The 21781-nt window shown below is 43.1% G+C and overlaps 1 protein-coding gene and 1 pseudogene across 1 annotated transcript in view; both read left to right on the top strand.

Annotated features, from left to right (window-relative positions):
- The first annotated feature begins 486 nt into the window (after nucleotides 1-486).
- LOC111961375 (RNA-binding protein 12-like) lies at nucleotides 487-21249 on the top strand (annotated as a pseudogene).
- LOC111961354 (copine-3) overlaps nucleotides 508-21781 on the top strand; it is a 73688-nt gene continuing 52414 nt past the window's right edge. The window contains exon 1 of the mRNA XM_070444508.1: nucleotides 508-571. The gene's annotated coding sequence lies outside the window, so the exon portion shown is untranslated. The remainder of the gene's footprint in view (nucleotides 572-21781) is intronic.

The raw sequence follows: 21781 nt of genomic DNA, 5'->3' as shown, positions 1-21781 counted from the left end.
GCGTTTGGAGGGCAAAAGGGGTGTAACTCAATATTAGGAAATTGTTCTTAATGTATTGTACACTCAGTGTATATCCAACAAACGCCTCTATTTAGAAGTTGTTTTGTATCAATGTAATATCCAAATTCTGGGATCTTGTTGGACATTTCTCAAATAAGTCTGTTTAAACCTTACCTTGAGCAAAAAAAATAAAAAAAATAAACATTAAGAAGCTAGATTTTATTGTTAACTTCAATACTGAGTAAATTCAAGATATGTACATTTCCCAAGAACCCAGATTTCAAGCCTTCCCCTATGAATTTGTAGCTTTTAAATTACTTATGTTACTATGTAATTTGGAGGATCTGTACTGTAGAATATTATAATGTTATATTTTATGTATGATGTGATTAGCTTTTTAATAAAAAATAAAAAAATTGTGTACGGTGGTTTTTGATGTGTTCTTTCCTGAATTTAATATTGTATTGTCTATTTATTGTTACAAAAAAGAAAAGCTACACAAGCAGAGAGAGAAGAGCAAGAGAGGAGGACGCACCATAAAATACAGATCTGTTTGTTAACAGATATTTCGGTAAGGACCAAATAAAAACACAGCAGACATGCAATTACAGAGACAGTAATAATGAAATGGTTGTTACAGATGAGGGAAAATATAAACCTGCATTTAGTGGTGACTATAGCGTTAGATATTTATTTGGGGGTGCATTTGAGATGTTCGGCCTGCCCACATGGGGTAACGTTAGCTAGCTATGTGTTTAGCGAACAACAGGCTATATCACTCATGTATTACGTTATGCTTTTCGTGAGCTTTAGAAATGTGGGAACTAGCTAGCTAAACATTTGGGTTTGCTGTTCTCGTGTTTCGCTAGGTAGCTACTAGTCTGAATAACTACGTTGAAGGGCAATTGTTCTCTTTAGCCAATGATGCTAGCTAGCTACCCATCTTGCTAATTAACTAGCTAGCTTCTAGGTCGGAGAAGGGGGTTTCATTGCAGGACCAACACCATATTGGCTGTCTGCTCTTAATATCAATCCAAGTAACGTTAGCTAGCTAGCACGACGCCCTTACTCGAGTAATGTTGTACACATCCAAATGGATATTGGCAAAAATGTTGAAATGGCTGGATATAATTTGTCTGTGGTCTCTTCCTGTAGCCTTGCATAATTTGCTGTCTTTCTGTAGCCCTTCACATTTGGAAACCGCTTTAGTACTGTGACAGACTGAGCTTTTAGCTACGTTATTGGCAAATGTGTTTTACAATGAAGTCTCGTTCATGTTGACAGCGTTTTCGTGCCCATGCAATTCCATTGATATTTCATCAACTTCCCCCAATGTGTGCTATTTGTCGTGACCAGAGATTGGGGGACAACAACCATGGATTGGGCAGTCCAGGGGTGTATTCATTACGTCTTGCAGCGGAAACCGTTCACCGTTTAAGAACGAAACAGGGAGGGACCTACCTGGATTTGTCCAATAGAAACTCGTTTTCGTTGGAAAGGGTTTCTGTTTGGAGTGAACGATTTCTGTTGCAAAGGTTTTACAACGGTATACCCAGCAGGGGTGTAACCATTAGTCCAAACATGGTTGTAATGCACAAATTGAATCATTGAATTCATAAATTGAATTTATATTTCATGATTTGAAACTGAATTGAATGAATATTGCATTCAGTTTTAAAATGTGATTTCAAATTGAATATTTATATATTCAAATTTGAATATGGTAGATTGCATTCATTGTTTGTATCAAATTTACAGACTATCATTTAAAGTTGATCAAAGTTTCATAATTTCAGATTAAAAACCAGAGACAACACCCTGGTACTTTGCCAGCCAGGATAGGTAAAGGAGCACGTATCGAATCAAACTGTATGGTAAACAAAAGCTTCTGGTGGTTTCTGAAGCCAATGTGGCATGATGACCACAGGCCTCGCCAGGATACTATAGAATGGAGTGGCACAAAAAAAACATGGATAAACTTTTCACTCTATATTTAATCTTTTGACTGACTGGGTTCCAACCAGGTCTCCTGCATGTCACAAGACTGTGTTGGCCCACTTGGCTAAAGCCTATAGGGATAAGTTCAGGAAGTTAATGTAAAGGACGACACGCTGCTTTCTTATTGAGTACCGTTTCCCCCCGATTCAGCTCATATCGAGACTCGAACTCAGGACCTCTGCCTCGCAAACACATGTGACTGCCCTCTTGAAGAGTTCCAACCCCCCGCGCTGTTGAAAAAGTCCTTCAATTGCGCAAGGGGTCACACTTCAGGCTGATGAGTGAGTTTCACAGATCCCCATCTGCTACATTCACCCCCCCAAACTCACTCCATAGCGACTCCAGTGGTTGAGCTGAGCGCAACTGTAGATCTGAGTCCAGTGGCACCATTGTATATGAAGATGGCGCCGACAGACATGGCAGCTCTGCTTCTAGCTCCTAAGCAACTTTTCAGTATTTTCTTTTTTTGTTGGTGTGATTTCTTACATTATTAGCCCAGAACGGTTTTTGTGTTATTACATACAGCCAGAAATAACTTTTGGATATCAGAGCGGCGGTAACTCACCAGCATTACAACCAGAAATATGACTTTCCCAAACTGGATCCTTTGTTCGTACCCTCCAGGGCAACTGAACTTATCCCAGAGGCTGCTCCAAGACGCTGCTGGTGGAGAAGAGGTATTCTGAGTGGACTTGTAGTCCAACTCAGGAGGCGTGCACACCATCCACCGCTAATGTTCAGTCCCCGGACAATAAAGTAGACGAGATCAGGGCGAGGATCTCCTTCCAGAGAGACATCAGGACTGCAACATACTGTTTTATAAAATCATGGTGCTCTCCAGATATGCTGTCCCCGTTCATACAGCCAGCTGGGTTCTCAGTACATCGCTCAGACAGGAATAAAGAACTCTACGGGAAGAAGAAAGGTGGTGTATGTTTCATGATTAACAACTCATAATGGGATTGTGATAACGTACAGGAACTCAAGTCCTTTTGTTCCCTCAACCTAGAATGCCTCACAATCAAATACTGACCGTATTACCTCCCAAGAGAATTCTCTTCGGTTATAGTCACATCCGTGTTTATTCCCCCTCAAGCCGATACCACGATGGCCCTCAAGGAATTACACTGGAATTTGTGCAAACTGGAAACCACATATCCTGAGTCTGCATTTATGTAGCTGGGAATTTTAACTCAGCACATTTGACACATCAAAACATTGCCTATAGTACTCGCACATCAGACTGGGATATGTTCCGGGTAGCCTATGAGAATAACATTGGCGTATACCATGACTGAGTTCATCAGGAAGTGTATAGGGGATGTGGTTCCCACTATGACTATTAAAATCGACCCAAACCAAAAACGGTGGATAGATGACAGCATTCGCACAAAACTTAAAGCGCAAACCACCGCATTTAACCACAGCAAGGTGACTGGGAATATGGTTGAATACAAACTGTAGATATGCCCTCCGTAAGGCAAGCAAACAGGCAAAATGTCAGTACAGAGACAGTGGAGTAGCAATTTAATGGCTCAGACACGATACGTATAGGAAAACCAGTCAAGACACGGACACCAGCGTCTTGCTCCCGGACAAGCTAAACACCTTCGCACGCTTTGAGGATAACACAGTGCCACCGACACGGCCCACTCCCAAGGACTGTGGGCTCTCGTTCTCCGTGACCAATGTGAGTAAGACATTTAAGCGTGTTAACCCCCGCAAGGCTGCCGGCCCAGACGGCATCCCTAGCCAGGTCCTCAGAGCATGCACAGACCAGCTGGCAGGAGTGTTTACGGACATTTTCAATCTCTCCCTATCCCAGTCTGTTGTTCCTACTTGCTTCAAGATGTCCACCATTGTTCCTGTACCCAAGAAAGCAAAGGTAACTGAACTAAATTACTATAGCTAAGCCTTCAACACAATAGTACCCTCCAAGCTCATCATTAAGCTCGGGGCCCTGGGTCTGAACCCTGCCCTATGCAACTGGGTCCTGGACTTCCTGATGGGCTGACCCCAGGTGGTGAAGGTAGGAAACAACACCTCCACTGCTGATCCTAAACACAGGCGCCCTACAAGGGTGAATGCTCAGCCCCCTCCTGTACTCCCTGTTCACCCATACACGCCTCCAACTCAATCATCGAGTTTGCAGACAACACAACAGCAGTAGGCCTGATTACCAACAATAAAAAATGACGAGACAGCCTACAGGGAGGAGGTGAGGCCCTGGAGGAGTGGTGCCAGGAAAATAACCTCAACGTCAACAAAACAAAGGAGCTGACCGTGTATTTCAGGAAACAGCAGAGGGAGCATGCCTCTATCCACATCGACGGGACCGCAGTGGAGAAGGTGAAAAGCTTCAAGTTCCTCAGTGATGCGTACACATCACTGACAATCTGAAATGGTCCACCAAATCAAAGTTTATTTGTCACGTGTGCCGAATACAACAGGTGTAGACCTTACAGTGAAATGCTTACTTACAGGCTCTAACCAATAGTGCAAAAAAGGTATTAGGTGAACAATAGGTAAGTAAAGAAATAAAAACAACAGTAAAAAGACAGTGAAAAATAACATTAGCGAGGCTATATAGAGTAGCGAGGCTACATACAGACACCGGTTAGTCAGGCTGATTGAGGTAGTATGTACATGTAGATATGGTTAAAGTGACTATGCATATATGATGGACAGAGAGTAGCAGTAGCGTAAAAGAGGGGTTGGTGGGTGGCGGGACACAATGCAGATAGCCCGGTTAGCCAATGTGCGGGAGCACTGGTTGGTCGGGCCAATTGAGGTAGTACGTACATGAATGTATAGTTAGTGACTATGCATATATGATAAACAGAGAGTAGCATCAGTGTAAAAGAGGGGTTGGGGGGCACACAATGCAAATTGTCCAGCTAGCCATTTGATTACCTGTTCAGGAGTCTTATGGCTTGGGGGTAAAAACTGTTGAGAAGCCTTTTTGTCCTAGACTTGGCAATCTGGTACTGCTTGCCATGCGGTAGTAGAGAGAACAGTCTGTGGCTGGGGTCTTTGACAGTTTTTAGGGCCTTCCTCTGACACCGCCTGGTGTAGAGGTCCTGGATGGCAGGCAGCTTAGCCCCAGTGATGTACTGGGCCGTACGCAACTACCCTCTATAGTGCCTTGCGGTCGGAGTCCGAGCAATTGTCGTACCAGGCAGTGACGCAACCAGTCAGGATGCTCTCGATATTGCAGCTGTAGAACCTTTTGAGGATCTCAGGACCCATGCCAAATCTTTTTAGTTTCCTGAGTGGGAATAGGCTTTGTTGTGCCCTCTTCACGACCGTCTTGGTTTGTTTTTGGCCATTCTAGTTTGTTGGTGATGTGGACACCAAGGAACTTGAAGCTCTCAACCTGCTCCACTACAGCCCCGTCGACGAGAATGGGGGTGTGCTCGGTCATTCCTTTTCCTGTAGTCCACAATCATGTCCTTAGTCTTGGTTACGTTGAGGGATAGGTTGTTATTCTGGCGCCACCCGGCCAGGTCTCTGGCCTCCTCCCTATAGGCTGTCTCGTCGTTGTCGGTGATCAGGCCTACCACTGTTGTGTCGTCTGCAAACGTAATGATGGGGGCCTACCACGTGTTTAAAGCGCAACTGAAGGCAATAAACAACTTATATCGATGCCACTTAGGCCGTTTTCTATCAGATAAGTCAAACATTTACTCTAGTTTCAAAATCGACTAGTGTAAATAGGATAATGTTGGTCATAAAGTCAGTCTCATCCAAAACAGTGAGTATGTCATGACTTGAGGGTTTGGTTTTGATTTCAACAAAGCTAACTTGCCCACTAACACGGGATACACACTGCTGCGCACTATCCAATCCTACCACAGAATACACATACGGTGAGACAGACCTGCCTAGCAGTGCAACAGATCAGAGTTTGTTTACATAAGACATGTCACACCTTGGCTAGAAGTAAAATTGCGCGACTAAAACTTGCTCTGCAAAAACGTAAACTCAAGAAATCTGTAATTTATTTAATCTTAGATTGACTATTTTGAGTAAATGATACTGGCATTGTATGGCCTCAAATTATGCTTAAAACTATGATTTTGATATCTTGGATTGCCAGTCATTGCATCAATAGCCATCTATGAATTTGAAAGTGGTTACATTTCTCCAGGCCTTTTCCTCAGTTTTTACCCAAAATAGAGGCGAGGTGCCGCTTTGTTATTGTTTCAACTGCAGATTGCCACTTTAAGATGGCTAGGTGGGACAACCACAGTTGATGACCTCACTTATTGTCCATTGTTGCAGATGTGGACCATGTTGTTAGGTGCTTTCACAGGAGTGACCATTGTCCCCTGTATGTTTTGTGGAAAGATTCCCACACAGTTTAGATATTGTAGTGTGCTGAAGCTTTGAGTTCACACACATGCAGGTGATTGTTTTTTCTCTAGCATTTTGCATACAAAATAAGGAATATGCGAGGCTACATTTTAGTGTAGGCCCAGGCTTACGTTTTTCATGGGGCAGGGTCTGAATACAATCCTCAGTGCGAGACTGATGACGCAGCAGACCTGATTTTAGGTTTGTCCATAGTATGTTCAGGTATTGGGCTTCAGAGTCTCTTGATAATCATGATCAGATTATGTGTTTGGTGGGAGATGAGAATCATTCTTCCAACTGACCGGTCCATTACCATATTACTATACCTTATTTACATATGTAGGCCATATAGTTGACATCATTTTACATAGAACACTTTAGAAATAAGTAAGGATAAGCTATCGAGGGAAACTTGAGCAATGAAATACAAGTTTTCAATGGCATGGATGTTTATTTCACTCTTATGGATTTCTGTGATGAATGAAATGTATTTTCATGCTTGATGTCAACATGAGAAATTATGAGATGCATAATCTTTGTGAAATATATTAATTAGTGTATGGCTTTTTGGCGAGGCAGTCATTTGAAAGAGTTTGTGCTCTAATTGTTGAAGCCAATTTACTGCATTTCTCCTGATGCAAAACAAAAGCTGATATGTGGTTGAATCAAGAGTGTTTTGTACATGCTGTTCACTAAGGATGCCTACATTTGCCTGCTTTTTGCTCATGTTTTTGCTTCCATTTCCTATTGTTTTGTTAGTCAAGAATTGATTTAAATTGCTTGCTGTCAGGATTGGCTTGGATATATCCCGTGCCGCAGTTTTAACGAAGCACCATTATTACAGGTAAGCTTGTGAATATGTCCTGAACAGGCTAATTCAACTGACTTCCAGTCCAACCCCCACAACCTTCTGTCTGCTCTTCATGGTTTTTTACCAGTAATTATTAGCTTTGTTAGGCTATATTCATTGACCTTATTGATTCCCTTTTTGGTTAGTGTCCCTTTTAGGATAGTGTACTCTATTGTGGAAACCTCTGAAGTTAAGCAGAGCTAAGAATGACCTACCAAGGTATGAGTGGTATAGAGGAAGAGCATGGTATGTTGGTGGCTTTCTTTGACAAGATACCACATTATCCACAAGCCCCAAGTAAATGTCTCCACTTCATGACCTGATCTCCTTCTGTTGACCACATTTTCTACTTGCTTTTTAATAGGTTGTTTTGGCCAACACCTGCTCTGAACAATGCTTGAGACTTGAGCCTACACATAGGCTAATTGTCTTGCACCTTTAGTGTTTTAATGTTGTTATGCATTTATGCGATAACACATGGCCTAATTTGTCTGATCCTCTCAGAATTTTAAACAATTCATCAAATCAATTTGTATTTGTCACGTGCCGAATACAACAGGTGTAGGTAGACCTTAGTGAAATGCTTACTTACAAGCCGTTAACCAACAATGCAGTTAAGAAAAAAATAAGTGTTAAGTAAAAAATAAAAATAACATAGTTAAAGAGCAGCAGTAAAATAACAGTAGCGAGGCTATATACAGGGGTTACCGGTACAGAGTTAATGTGCGGGGGCATAGGTTAATTGAGGTAATATGTACATGTAGGTAGAGTTAGTGACTATACATAGATAATAACCAGAGTACCAGCAGCGTAAAAGAGGGGTTGGGGGGACAATACAAATAGTCTGGGTAACCATTTGATTAGCTGTTCAGGAGTCTTATGGCTTGGGGGTAGAAGCTGTTAAGAAGTCTTTTGGACCTAGACTTGGCGCTCCGGTACCACTTGCCGTGCAGTAGCGGAGAGAACAGTCTATGACTAGGGTGGCTGTAGTCTGACAATTTTTAGGGCCCTATGAAATCCATTTAGTTTTTTCCCAAATTCATTTTTTTCTATTTTTGTCTGAATTCTGTGTTTTACAATTTATGCTAATTTTATCATCTGAAAGAGTGTCTAATAATGTGAATGAATAAAACGTCAACAATTTAATAAGATAACAGTACATTTGTGATGATGCAATACAACATTGCACAATTTTTTTATCAAGGCAAGTGCTTCAAAACAGTTATACTAAGTGTTTCATTGTAAATGAAAATAAAATGATTCAGGCAATAATGCAGCAATAGGCAAAACCTATGGAACTACCTGTCCATTGTAAGTTTTCCATCTATCACAGACATCTCCATTGAAGTACATGATTGTCAGCCTATTTGTGTTGAGCTCAGTGAGTGCCTCTCGCTTGTCTGTGAGTAGAGTCTTGTATTTGCTGAAACTCCTCTCACAGTTGACTGAGCTGACTGGGAAGTAGATGTAGGGCACTGCCACTTCTGCAACTCTTGGGAATCTCGCACTCAGGCCCCTCCAGTAATCAGCAAGCTCCAAAGCAGGTGAGGGCTCCCTGGACAGTGCTGATAGGAAATCCATTCTTCACTGAGCTCTGTTGATGGGCGTGCGATGAGTTTCAGATGTTTGTAGGCTTCAAGCTGCTTTTCCATGGCTGGAGCCTGCCTAGGATCGAACACCCTAGCCAGCCGGTAGACCTCTGTGGCTGGATGTATGTCCCAGTGCTGAGAACTTTGTGAAGGCCAAGTGGAATGCATCATGAAGATGGTCAAGTACCTCCCTCCTCTCTCCAATCCCCATCTTTCTCAATAGTTAATCTGTCTTGGCACCATACCCACATGTTTTTGCCGTTCCATTCACTAGGTAAGAGCCCAGATCCTCCGTGACATTGTATGCAGACACTGCTGTGGGACGGTGGGTTTCTTCCAGGATTGACAGAGCTGTCATCAGTTTGGAGTAGCCCTCTGAGATTAAGGTTAGCTTAACAGTGAGGGCCTGCACCTTCTCTGTCTCCAGCTTGCTGATGTTTGTGACTGCCTGGGATGATGACTTTTCTGCCAACAAAAATTCTACAGATGAACATGCTCTGCATGGCACTACACTGCCTCAAATCAGCTATTCCATCTGGAGCTCAATGCTTCAGGAGGAGCCTTGGCCTACACAAATTCCTTCATAATGAGGAAGCTCACCCATCTTCTGTTTCTGGCAGGCTTCTTGAAGAAGACCGATCTCATCCATGTCACAAGTGATGCAACTTCAGAGAAGTATTTGAAGTGCTGCCAGGTCTCACCCACCAGATTGATGACATGGCAGAGACAGGTTACATGGACACTGTTGGGCATCACTCCTTTCAGAACCTTCTTGCATGCCTTCAGGCAGTAGGAGGCATTATCTGTGACCACTGCCCAGGCATCATTCAGGTTCAGATCGTTGCTGTGGAGGGAGGCTAGTATAGCTTGGGAAAACGTTGAGTAGTTGCATCTGTCCATGAAAATGACATCCACCAGAAAGTACTGGTTTTCAACACCTGCAATGAAAGATAAGGAAAAACTTTAATTATGTTTTAACCTAAAATAATGACATAAGTGTTATTTAAATGTCAAGTGTAAACACAATATAGATACAGCGACAGTTAGCTAGATGGCGAGGCAGACAGCTGCTGACATTATGCATCGCTATATTTCACCACGATAGCTCGTCGTTTGAAATATCACAATTTGCATGCGGACAATTCACATTGCAGAATGTAAATGTAGGCTATTGCAACAGTATATTAATAGGCTGTTAAGTTAACTCACCAATGACGATGTTTAGAACGCTGCAATCCCTTACATCTGTCTCGACAACAACCACCTCCAACTCATATGTTGGTCGAACACACGGGGCAGGTGAGTTTGACAGAGGCTACTCTCATTTTCAGGCAACGCTTCACTAAAAACGGCTGTAGCTTTCTTAGCTTTTCTAAGGGGATGTCAGACTTGGCGCACACAGCCACAAAGTCCTGAATAGATTGTAATTTGAAGAGTCATGCTCTGGCTAACACTGTGCTTTTCCTTGTTTTTCACATGGGCTTCAGACTAAGTGCTCCAATCAATAGTAAGTTAAGCTCCTTTGCAAATTCTCTCATCACCTGACTCATAGTCCTTTGGGTATTGCTCTGAATGTAGTGGCAAGGGTTGAATTTTTGTGTGTTTTTGACGACTCTCAGATAGCCTCTTCGACATGTTTCTCAAAGTGATAGCAAGTTGTGGTGACGTAAGGGTCCCACGCCCCCCTCTCAAAACACCCCAATCGAAAACTGAATTGTTTCTCTAGGCCTACTCATCTGTAACTTTACAATTATTAAATCCTTTCGGTTACTACAATTAGGCCTAATTTAGATTATTCAAAAATATATATATATTTCAATATTCCACATTTTACATGTTTTTATTACCAAATTCCGCGATTCCGTCCATGTTTTCCGCATCACGGAAATCATAGGGCCTTCCTCTGACACCGCCTGGTATAGAGGTTCTGGATGGCAAGAAGCTTGGCCCCAGTGATGTACTGGGCCGTACCCACCCTCTGTAGTGACTTGCGGTCGGAGGCGGAGCAGTTGCCATACCATGCAGTGATACTCTCGATGGTGCAGCTGTAGAACCTTTTGAGGATCTTGAAGACCCATGCCAAATCTTTTCAGTCGGGAATAGGCTTTGTCGTGCCCTCTTCACGACTGTCTTGGTGTGTTTGGACCATGATAGTTTGTGGGTGATGTGGACACCAAGGAACTTGAAGCTCTCAACCTGCTCCACTACAGCCCCGTCGATGAGAATGGGGGCGTGCTCGGTCCTCCTTTTCCTGTAGTCCACAATCTCATTTGTCTCTATCACGTTGAGGGAGACGTTGATATCCTGGCACCATATGGCCAGGTCTCTGACCTCCTCCCTATAGGCTGTCTCATCGTTGTCGGTGATCAGGCCTACCACTGTTGTATCGTTGGCAAACTTAATGATGGTGTTGGAGTCATGCCTGGCCTTGCAGTCATGGGTGAACAGGGAGTACAGGAGGGGACTGAGCACGCACCCGATGTGTTTTTACCTACCCTTACCACCTGGGGTCAGCCTGTCAGGAAGTCCAGGATCCAGTTGCAGAGAGAGTTGTTTAGTCCCAGGGTCCTTAGCTTAGTGATGAGCTTTGAGGGCACTATGGTGTTGAACGCTGAGCTGTAGTCAATGAATAGCATTCTCACGTAGGTGTTCCTTTTGTCCAGGTGGGAAAGGGCAGTGTGGAGTGCAATAGAGATTGCATCTGTTGTTGCGGTATGCAAATTGGAGTGGGTCTAGTGTTTCTGGGATAATGGTGTTGATGTGAGCCATGTGTGGCTCACATCACAGCCTTTTAAAGCACTTCATGGCTACAGACGTGAGTGCTACGGGTTGGTATTCATTTAGGCAGGTTCTTGGGTACAGGGACTATGGTGGTCTGCTTGAAACATGTTGGTATTACAGACAACGTCAGGGACAGGTTGAAAATGTCAGTGAATACACTTGCCAGTTGGTCAGTGCATGCTCGGGGTACACGTCCTGGTAATCCGTCTGGCCCCTCGGCCTGAATGTTGACCTGTTTAAAGGTCGGCTACGGAGAGCATGGTCACACAGTCGTCCGGAACAGCTGATGCTCTCATGCATTCTTCAGTGTTGCTTTCCTCGAAGCGAGCATAGAAGTAATTTAGCTTGTCTGGTAAGCTCGTTTCACTGGGCAGCTCGTGGCTGTGCTTCCCTTTTGTAGTAATAGTTTGCAAGCCTTGCCACATCCGACGAGCATCTGAGCCGGTGTAGTATGATTCAATAATAGTCCTGTATTGACACTCTACCCTTTAGCTCAATGCGGATGTTGCCTGTAATCCATGGCTTCTGGTTTTGGTATGTACGTACGGTCACTGTGTCGATGTCATCGATGTCATCGATGCACTTATTGATGAAGCCAGTGTGGTGTACTCCTCAATGTTATCGGAAGAATCCCGGAACATATTCCACTGTGCTAGCAAAACAGTTCTGTAGTTTAGCATCTGCTTCATCTGACCACTTTTTTTATTGACCGAGTTACTGGTGCTTCTTGCTTTAGATTTAGCTTGTAAGCAGGAATCAGGAGGATATAATTATGGTCAGATTTGCAAAATGAAGGGCGAGGGAGCTTTGTAATCTCTGTGTGTGGAGTAAAGGTGGTCTAGAGTTTTTTTCCTCTGGTTGCACATTTAACATGCTGGTAGAAATGAGGTCAAACGGATTTAAGTTTCCTTGCGATCAAGTCCCCGGCCACTAGGAGCGCCGCCCATTTGCTTATGGCCTTATACAGTTCATTGAGTGCGGACTGAGTGGTTTGTGGTGGTAAATAGACAGCTATGAAAATTATAGATGAAAACTCTCTTGGTAAATAGTGTGGTCTACAGCTTATCATGAGAAATGCATTTGTTTGTGTTTACAAGTTGCTACTGAGATGAGTGTTAGGGATACTGCATTGCAATTATATCAAATTGGCACGTTTATAGTTTAAAGGTTGAGTAAGTAAGATTTTCATCAACAAATGTACCCACATTTATATAGTAAATTGTTTATAATTAGAGAATGCCAGAATGTAGTTATTATGTTAGATACTTCTCCTTATTAGCTGAGATCAGATTTTCTCAAAGCCATTTTAGTTGTCGTGCTAAATGTTTGTTTGTTCCCAATCTAGCATAGAACCATGCGAAATTGTAACACTATGCTGACTTTGCCTCCCAACCCTCCATGTCCCCTAACCCTTAATAAATAACTCTAAACCACAACTTAATTGCTAGATTCAGATGGTGTAGTCAGATAAAGCAATGAAAGTCGACTTCAAAATGTGGTTTAGTTTTATTAGGATTTGCATCTGTTTTTGGTAAGTAATGCACCCTGTAAGCTTCTAAAACGACTTACACAACCTTTTAAATTCAAGCCCCTTCTTCCACCTGAAATGTATTGGACATGAGCCTAATTATGTATCAGATTGATCAATTGGAAGTTGAGCTATACAGTGCATTCGGAAAGTATTTAGAATCGTTGACTTTTTCCCCACAAAATTGTTACGGCCTTATTCTAAAATGTATTAAATTGTATTTTTTCCTCCTCAATCTGCACACAATACCTCATAACGAAGCAAGAACTGTTTTTTTAGCAAAAGTATAATACATAAAATACTTATCACAGACCCTTAACTCTGTACTTTGTTGAAGCACCTTTGGTAGCGATTACAGCCTCGAGACTTCTTGGGTATGACGCTACAAGCTTGGCACACCTGTATTTGGGGAGTTTCTCCCATTCTTCTCTGCAGATCCTCTCAAGCTCTGTCAGGTTGGATGGGGAGCGTCGCTGCACAGCTATTTTCAGGTCTTTCTAGAGATGTTTGATCGGGTTCCAGTCTGGGCTCTGGCTGGGCCACTCAAAGACTTTCAGAGCCTTGTCCCAAAGCCACTCCTGCTTTGTCTTGGCTGTGTGCTTAGGGTCATTGTCCTGTTGGAAGGTGAACCTTCAACCCAGTCTGAGGTCCTGAGCGCTCTGGAGCAGGTTTTCATCAAGGCTCTCTGTACTTTGCTCCGTTCATCTTACCCTCAATCCTGACTAGTCTCCCAGTCCCTGTCACTGAAAAACATCCCCACAGTATGATGCTGCCACCATGCTTCACCATAACGATGGTGCCAGGTTTCCTCCAGACTTGATGCTTCGCATTTAGGCCAAAGAGTTCAATCTTGGTTTCATCAGACCAGAGTATCTTGTTGGTCTGAGTGCTTTAGGTGCCATTTGGAAAACTCCAAGCGGGGGAGCATTTACTAAGGAGTGGTTTCCGTCTGGCCATTCTACCACAAAGGTCTGATTGGTGGAGTGCTGCAGAGATGATTGTTTTTCTGGAAGGTTCTCTCATCTCCACAGAGGAACTCTGGAGATCTGTCAGTGACCATTGGGTTCTTGGTCACCTCCCTGACCAAGGCCTTCTCCCCCGATTGTGCAGTTTGGCCGGACGGCCAGCTCTAGGAAGAGTCTTGGTTGCTCCAAACTTCTTCCATTTAAGAATGATGGAGGCCATTGCTCTGACATGCACTGTCAACCTTGGGACCTTACAATTGAAGTCGAAAGTTTACATACACCTCAGCCAAATACATTTAAACTCAGTTTCACAATTCCTGACATTTAATCCTAGTAAAAATTCCCTGTCTTAGGTCAGCTAGGATCACCACTTTATTTTAAGAATGTGAAATGTCAGAATAATAGACAGATTTTATTTCAGCTTTTTTTTATTTCTTCACATTCCCAGTGGGTCAGAAGTTTGCATACACTCAATTACTATTTGGCAGCATTGCCTTTAAATTGTTTAACTTGGGTCAAACGTTTCCGATAGCCTTCCACAAGCTTCCCACAATAAGTTGGGTGAATTTTGGCCCATTCCTCCTGACAGACTTGGTGTAACTGAGTCAGGTTTGTAGGCCTCATTGCTCGCACACGCTTTTTCAGTTCTGCCAACAAATGTTCTATGGGATTGAGGTCAGAGCTTTGTGATGGACACTCCAATACCTTGACTTTGTTGTCCTTAAGCCATTTTGCCACAACTTTGGAAGTATGCTTGGGGTCATTGTCCATTTGGAAGACCCATTTGCGACCAAGCTTTCAAATCAAATTTATTTATATAGCCCTTCTTAGATTAACTTCCTGATGATGTCTTGAGATGTTGCTTCAATATGTCCAGCAAATTTTCCTTCCTCATGTTGCCATCTATTTTGCGAAGTGCAAAGCACCCCCACAACATGATGCTGCCACCCACGTGCTTCACGGTTGGGATGGTGTTCTTCGGCTTGCAAGCCTCCCCCTTTTCCCTCCAAACATAACAATGGTCATTATGGCCAAACAGTTCTATTTTTGTTTCATCAGACCAGAGGACATTTCTCCAAAATGTACAATCTTTGTCCCCATGTGCAGTTGCAAACCGTAGTCTGGCTTTTTTATGGCGATTTTGGAGCAGTGTCTTCTTCCTTGCTGAGCGGCCTTTCAGGTTATGTCGATATAGGACTCATTTTACTGTGGATATAGATACTTTTGTACCTAGTTCCTCCAGCAACTTCACAAGGTCCTTTGCTGTTATTCTGGGATTGATTTACACTTTTCGCACCAAAGTACGTTCATCTCTAGGAGACAGAACGCGTCTCCTTCCTGAGCGTTTTGACGGCTGCGTGGTCCCATGGTGTTTATACTTGCGTACTATTGTTTGTACAGATGAACGTGGTACCTTCAGGCATTTGGAAATTGCTCCCAATGATGTACCAGACTTGTGGAGGTCTTGGCTGATTTATTTAGATTTTCCCATGATGTCAAGCAAAGAGGCACTGAGTTTGAAGGTAGGCCTTGAAATACATCCACAGTTACACCCCCAGTTGACTGAAATTATGTCAATTAGCCTATCAGAAGCTTCTAAAGCCATGACATAATTTTCTGGAATTTTCCAAGCTGTTTAAAGGCACAGTCAACTTAGTGTATGTAAACTTCTGACCCACTGGAATTGTGATACAATAAGTGAAATAATCTGTCTGTAAACAATTGTTGGAAAAATTACTTGTCATGCACAAAGTAGTCCTAACCGACTTGCCAAAACTATAGTTTGTTAACAAGAAATTTGTGGAGTTGTTGAAAAACGAGTTTTAATGACTCCAAACTAAGTGTACAGTTGAAGTCGGGAAGTTTACATACACTTAGGTTGGAGTCATTTAAACCCCAAACATACTTCCAAAGTTGTGGCAAAATGGCTTCAGGACAACATAGTCAAGGTATTGGAGTGGCCATCACAAAGCCCTGACCTCAATCCCATAGACAATTTGTGGGCAGAACTGAAAAAGCATGAAAACTGAGTTTAAATGCATTTGGCTAAGGTGTATGTAAACTTCCGACTTCAACTGTATCTAGAAAGGTGTGTGCCTTTCCAAATTATGTCCAATCAATAGAATTTACCACAGGTGGACTCCAAGTAATAGAAACATCAAGGATGATCAATTGAAACAGGATGCACCTGAGCTCATCATTTGAGTCTCATCACAAAGGGTCTGCAGATTGATGAGGGGAAACATTTATTTAATCCAATTTATTATAAGGCTGTAATGTAACAAAATGTGTAAAAAGGGAAGGAGTCTGAATACTTTCTGAATGCACTGTAGGTTTATACAATTAATTGCATTAGGCTTGGGCTGTATCCAGATTGTCATACATTTTTATACCGACCTTGTACCACAATGGGATATTAGGTAGTACTGAACACAAGGGGCGCTATTTTCAAACCCCACTGAGCCTTTGTAATCCGACAGTTAGCAATGCTAACAAGTAAATGTAAAACCCCATCTAAATGTTAACATTTTATAAAGTCTCTGACCTAAAGTATTTGCAAGATAGACATCCCAACTCAAAGTTATACAAATAACAAAAAAATGCTACACTGTTTGCTGCACGCACAAAACAAATATTAGACAGCGAGGCTTTTGATCCAGTAGGGAATTGTCTGCTGTTACCAAGCAGAGCTTGATTTTGAAAGAAGCTAACCACTTAGTGAGATGGCTAACTAGCTACTAAATTAGCAAACCAAATGCACAACTGCAGAGCATTTACAACATTTTAGATAGTTAACTTAATATTTATACGATATCTAGCTTGCAAACATTTAGATGTGAATTCCATACAGTAGCTAGTGCGTGCTTAGCAACAGTGAGTGACTCAAGGCTCTGGTCTCTCATCGTTGTGCTTGTAAACAAACACCACGTGACTTGGGACTACCAACAAGCTTCATAATGAAAAATTGTGACAGGTGAAATGAGTGTTCGCAATCTTCATCTCCTAACGTATTACACAAGTTGACTGCAGGTAAACTAGCTACAAATGTTCCAATTCATTAAAAAAAGTTAAAGAAATTGTTTTGACGGTAATGAAAAACCATCCTGTGGCTATTTCCAAATACCCCGCTGTTCGGTATACCGCCCAAGCCTAAATTTGATTGAAATGTGTGGTACTATAATTATGAGCAAGATTTAGGCCTACGAGTAACATTTCTACATTCAAGATTTGCTTGTTAGACCTAGGGTCTACATAATGTCCTTGAGCCAAGGCTGATGTATGTGGTGAATGAAGCAATGTGTGGATGGCTGTGTAAGAGTGGTGATGAGTGGACAAACCGCCTAATACTTGCACATTTATTTTGAATTTCTCTGATGCATTGGGCTCTCATCAAATATATACAAACGTAAGCCGTCTTGTAAATCATGGTTTCTCTCCTGCTCTTTGTTTCTTGTGTGTTCATTGCTCTTTCCTCTAGTCTTACGGTGGTTGCCTTTTTTTACCTGCAGGTGTGTGTTGTTTCGCCTCAGCAGCATGGCTGTGCTCATCCGCTTGCAGGGTCTCCCGATAGTGGCGGGGACCATGGACATACGCCATTTCTTCTCTGGATTGACCATCCCAGATGGTGGGGTGCATATTGTAGGGGGTGAACATGGTGAGGCTTTTATTGTTTTCGCCACAGATGAAGATGCCAGGCTTGGCATGATGCGTTCAAGGGGAGCAATCAAAGGTTCAAAAGTGTCACTTTTGCTGAGCAGCAAGACCGAGATGCAGAATATAATTGAGTTTAACCGCAGGCGTTTTAAAACGGGCAATGTCGGGGGAGCAGCAGGAAACGGTAGCAGGGCAGGTCCCCCCGTCAACACATGTGGGAGGGGCAGTTTACGCAACACTTTACAAGGGTTCAGCAACACCACACCAGCCACCGTCACCAGAGCTGCCTCTGCACATGAAACCATAAGAAACAAAAATGTGTCCACGTTTGCCACCACTAGCATGGGAAACATGCCCCCCAGTTTCAGCAACAACTTCAGCAGCCCAATCTCACCATGGTCCAGTATGAGAACAACCATGTCCTCCCTCAACTCTGTACCACACCTATACCCCTTTGACAACCATGCCATCCTGCCCCCCCATGCCTTCCATACCCCCCATGCCACTTCCACCACCAGTGTTCTCTGTGCCTCCTGTTCCACTGTGTCACCTTTAACCCAAGGCCCCCTGTCCTTCCCATGAGTCTGTCTCACATGGGCTCAATGCCACCATTCAACCCAGGTGTCCCACCCCTAGTGGACTGGCCCAAATCACATGTTTGTTGGCCATATGAACCCTCTGTTAAATCTCCAGGCACACATGAAGGCAGCAATAGGTAATTCAGATGAGTTATATGTCCACCTTCAAGGCCTGCCCTTCTCAGCTACTGAAATGGATATTAGGGAGTTTTTCTGTGGGATAGTAGTGGACTCCATCCGAAAGGTCAGGGACAACATTGGCCGGAGTAGCGGCAGGGCCCTGGCCAAGTTCTTTTCCCCTCAGGACACTTTTGAGGCACTCAAAAGAAGCTGCGGAATGTTAAGGCAAGGGTACGTGGACATCTCTCCGGCCACAGAGAGCCAGTGGATGAGTGTCGGCAGTGGGGCAACGGGGTTGGAGGGCAAGCCCACTCAAAATCCAGTAATGTGCCCCAAGACCAGCACCGCCGCAGCAACATGAGTTCAGTGTCTCCTTCAACCAGAGATCATGCAAGGTCTCGCTCCCCTCACAACAAGGAGTTCTGTGTCTACCTAAAAGGCCTGCCCTACGAAGCAGTAAATAAACAGATCTGTGAGTTCTTCAAAAACCTGAACATTATGGAAGACTGCATTTACATTGCTTATGGACCCTCTGGCCGAGCTACAGGTCAGGGCTTTGTCCAGTTAAAAGATGAAATGGATTACAAGGTTGCCCTCAGCTGTCACATGCAGTATATGGGAAGCCGATTCATACAAGTTCACCCCATCAGTAAGAAAGCTATGTTTGAAAAAGATTGATTCCATTCGTCAAAGGATGCAGGGTGTTGATAAGAAAAAATTCTGAATCAGGCAAGAACCTAGAAACTGTGCACACATCTCAAATATTCCATATAATGTGTCAAAGAAAGATGTCCATCTGTTTCTGAAAGGCATTGCGGTATTTGAAGAAAGTCTTAAAGTTCTGGTTGACAGCAGTGGTAACGGTTTAGGTCAGGTGTTGTGCAGTTCAGGGGAGAGGAGGATGCGCTAAATGCTGAGAGACTACACAGGCAGAAGTTAAATGGCAGAGATGCCTTTGTGGATTTGGTCACCTTTGAGCAGATGAAAGTTATCGAGAGAAACCACCACCACAGGTTAGGAGAGTCAAGAAACTTGAAGGGAACTCTCAAGGCCAGGCACACGGCCATGCTCAGGCACAGAATCCTATTCAAGCCCAAGCTCACCCCTTTGCCGGTATAACAGGAGAAGAGTTCAACTTCCTCAGAAACACTGTTGGCAATTTAGGCAATGGTCCTTTTGCTCAATTTACTGTCCCAGGTAATGGACTCGTGGGCCCTCCACCTCTACCCCATTTGCAGCCAGTCTAGAGAATGTAGCCCTTAGCATTCCCCCACCCATGGTTGCCGGTCACTTGCCTGGAGCAGTTCTGGCACCCCCAAGCTTCCGACCAGGTAGCAACAATGGCCCACCTGGCTTTGGACCAGAGGGCTTGAGGGGCAGGCCACCTTTTGACAATGGCTCTAGAAAGAGCGGAGGCCATAACAACCGAGGAAGTGGCCAAGGGCGTTCAGAAGTGCGCCCTCAGTCTGCCTTGGGCCGTGGCCCTGGCTCTGACCCTCTGAGAGAGCAGTCAACCGGAGGCCCTGGTAACCCTCGTGGACCAACCATTGTAAAGATCCAAAACATGCCTTTCGCCGTAACAGTCGATGGAATCCTAGATTTATTTTATGGGTATCAAGTGCTGCCTGGTTCAGTCTGTCAGCAGTTAAGTGAAAAGGCCTGCCCACTGGTGAAGCAATGGTTCCCTTTGAGTCACACGAGGAGGCATCATCTGCTGTCATGGATTTAAATGATAGGCCTATTGGGCTAGGAAAGTGAAGATAACCCTAGGATAAGACTCCAATGTTCCCCTCTACCAATAATGATTAAGTGAAACATCCGGTTTCATTAATGCAAAGGTAAGAACTTGCATTTAGGATTTAAGCTCCCAACTATCTTTACCAAAGTTATCAAGTTGTTAGTAGCGTAAGAATAAAATGGAACGCTGCTATATTGATTTGATGTATAATATGATAACTAAAGTGGGATGGGGCGGCAGGGTAGCTTAGTGGTTAGAGCATTGGATAAGTAACCGAAAGGTTGCAAGTTCGAATCCCCGAGCTGACAAGGTACTAATCTGTCGTTCTGCCCCTGAACAAGGCAGTTAACCCACTGGCCGTCATTGAAAATAGGAATTTGTTCTTAACTGACTTGCCTAAAAATAAAATAAATTTTTTGGGATTTTCCAAATGGCAAAAAGCCTACTGTTGCCATGTTGATGTAGCTTGAGTCCAATCATATTTAGAGTAAGAGCCTTGAATGATATGGTTGGAGAGGATAGTCTTATTGCTGTGCTGAGATGTCACTTTTACTTGGAAGCATGTATTATTTTCAAATGCCCTGACACGTTTGTGTTCTTGTATTTCTTCCATAGATTTAACATTTTCTTTGTGATGATTTTCTAAAGGGGGTACTCACCAAATGCTGCCATGCATGGTGTTATACAGAGAACACTCATTGTGTCATGGTTAAAGCATTTGCTTATTTGCTCTATGCTGTTTTTCACTGTTAATAAATGCAAATGTCAATGTTGTTGCTAGCTATGTTGTATGATAAATTGTACTGCTTGTTTCTGAGAAAAAGATGTTGAACTTGCATTTGGTTTAATGGTCTGCAGAGCTCTTTAGAACTTTTTGTATCTGCCAACCCTCCACTGCGATATACTCTTTTTGAATATGAGCTGTTTTGCAGAGATGTAATACTATTTGGAATGTTTTAGTTTTGTAGTGTTGTCTAACAAGAGACACTTAAATTTTATATTTTTGGGGACGTTCCAGCTTATTTCACAAGTGTGTGTATATACTGTTTAGCCTACACTTTTGTCAATAAAATGACATTCCTGACAGATTTACCAGCCAATCTATTTTTCACTTGCTTGCTGATTTTCTATATGAACAATAATGGTTTTGGGAAGGCACCCAGATTTTACCAAACGTTCCATGAATTAAATCATTTTAAGGCCCAATGTAGCAGTTTTCAAACCATTTTGGGTAACAATTAAGTACCTTAATGTGATTGTTTTCAATTAAAATGGTCAAAAATAAGCTGCAAAGAGCAACTTCTTTGTCTTGGGGGGGGGGGCTGGCCAAAATGGCAGGCCAAACCCATCCCACCAAAACAGGTTGAAATTTTCTGGCAGCCTTTTCAAACCGCTCTTACGGGGGGGGGGGGGAGATAAGGGCATTATCATTTTCAGTGTTATTCCAACCTCATTTTATTTATTTATATAACACAGGAAAAGTTTGACTGCAATGGGCCTTTTAAGTTAGGCCTACATTTTGCTGTATAAACTACTTAAAGGGTAATATAGGCTATATCTAGGTTTTTGCAAATGAACATATAGGGTTGAATGGGAAATTTGATAGGGTTTGCCAAGAAACCCA

This window comes from Salvelinus sp. IW2-2015, linkage group LG1 (assembly GCF_002910315.2).
Source record: "Salvelinus sp. IW2-2015 linkage group LG1, ASM291031v2, whole genome shotgun sequence".
NCBI classification, from domain to species: domain Eukaryota; kingdom Metazoa; phylum Chordata; class Actinopteri; order Salmoniformes; family Salmonidae; genus Salvelinus; species Salvelinus sp. IW2-2015.
Note: the sequence above shows the minus strand (reverse complement) of the source record. Positions and strands in the feature narration are given on the sequence as shown.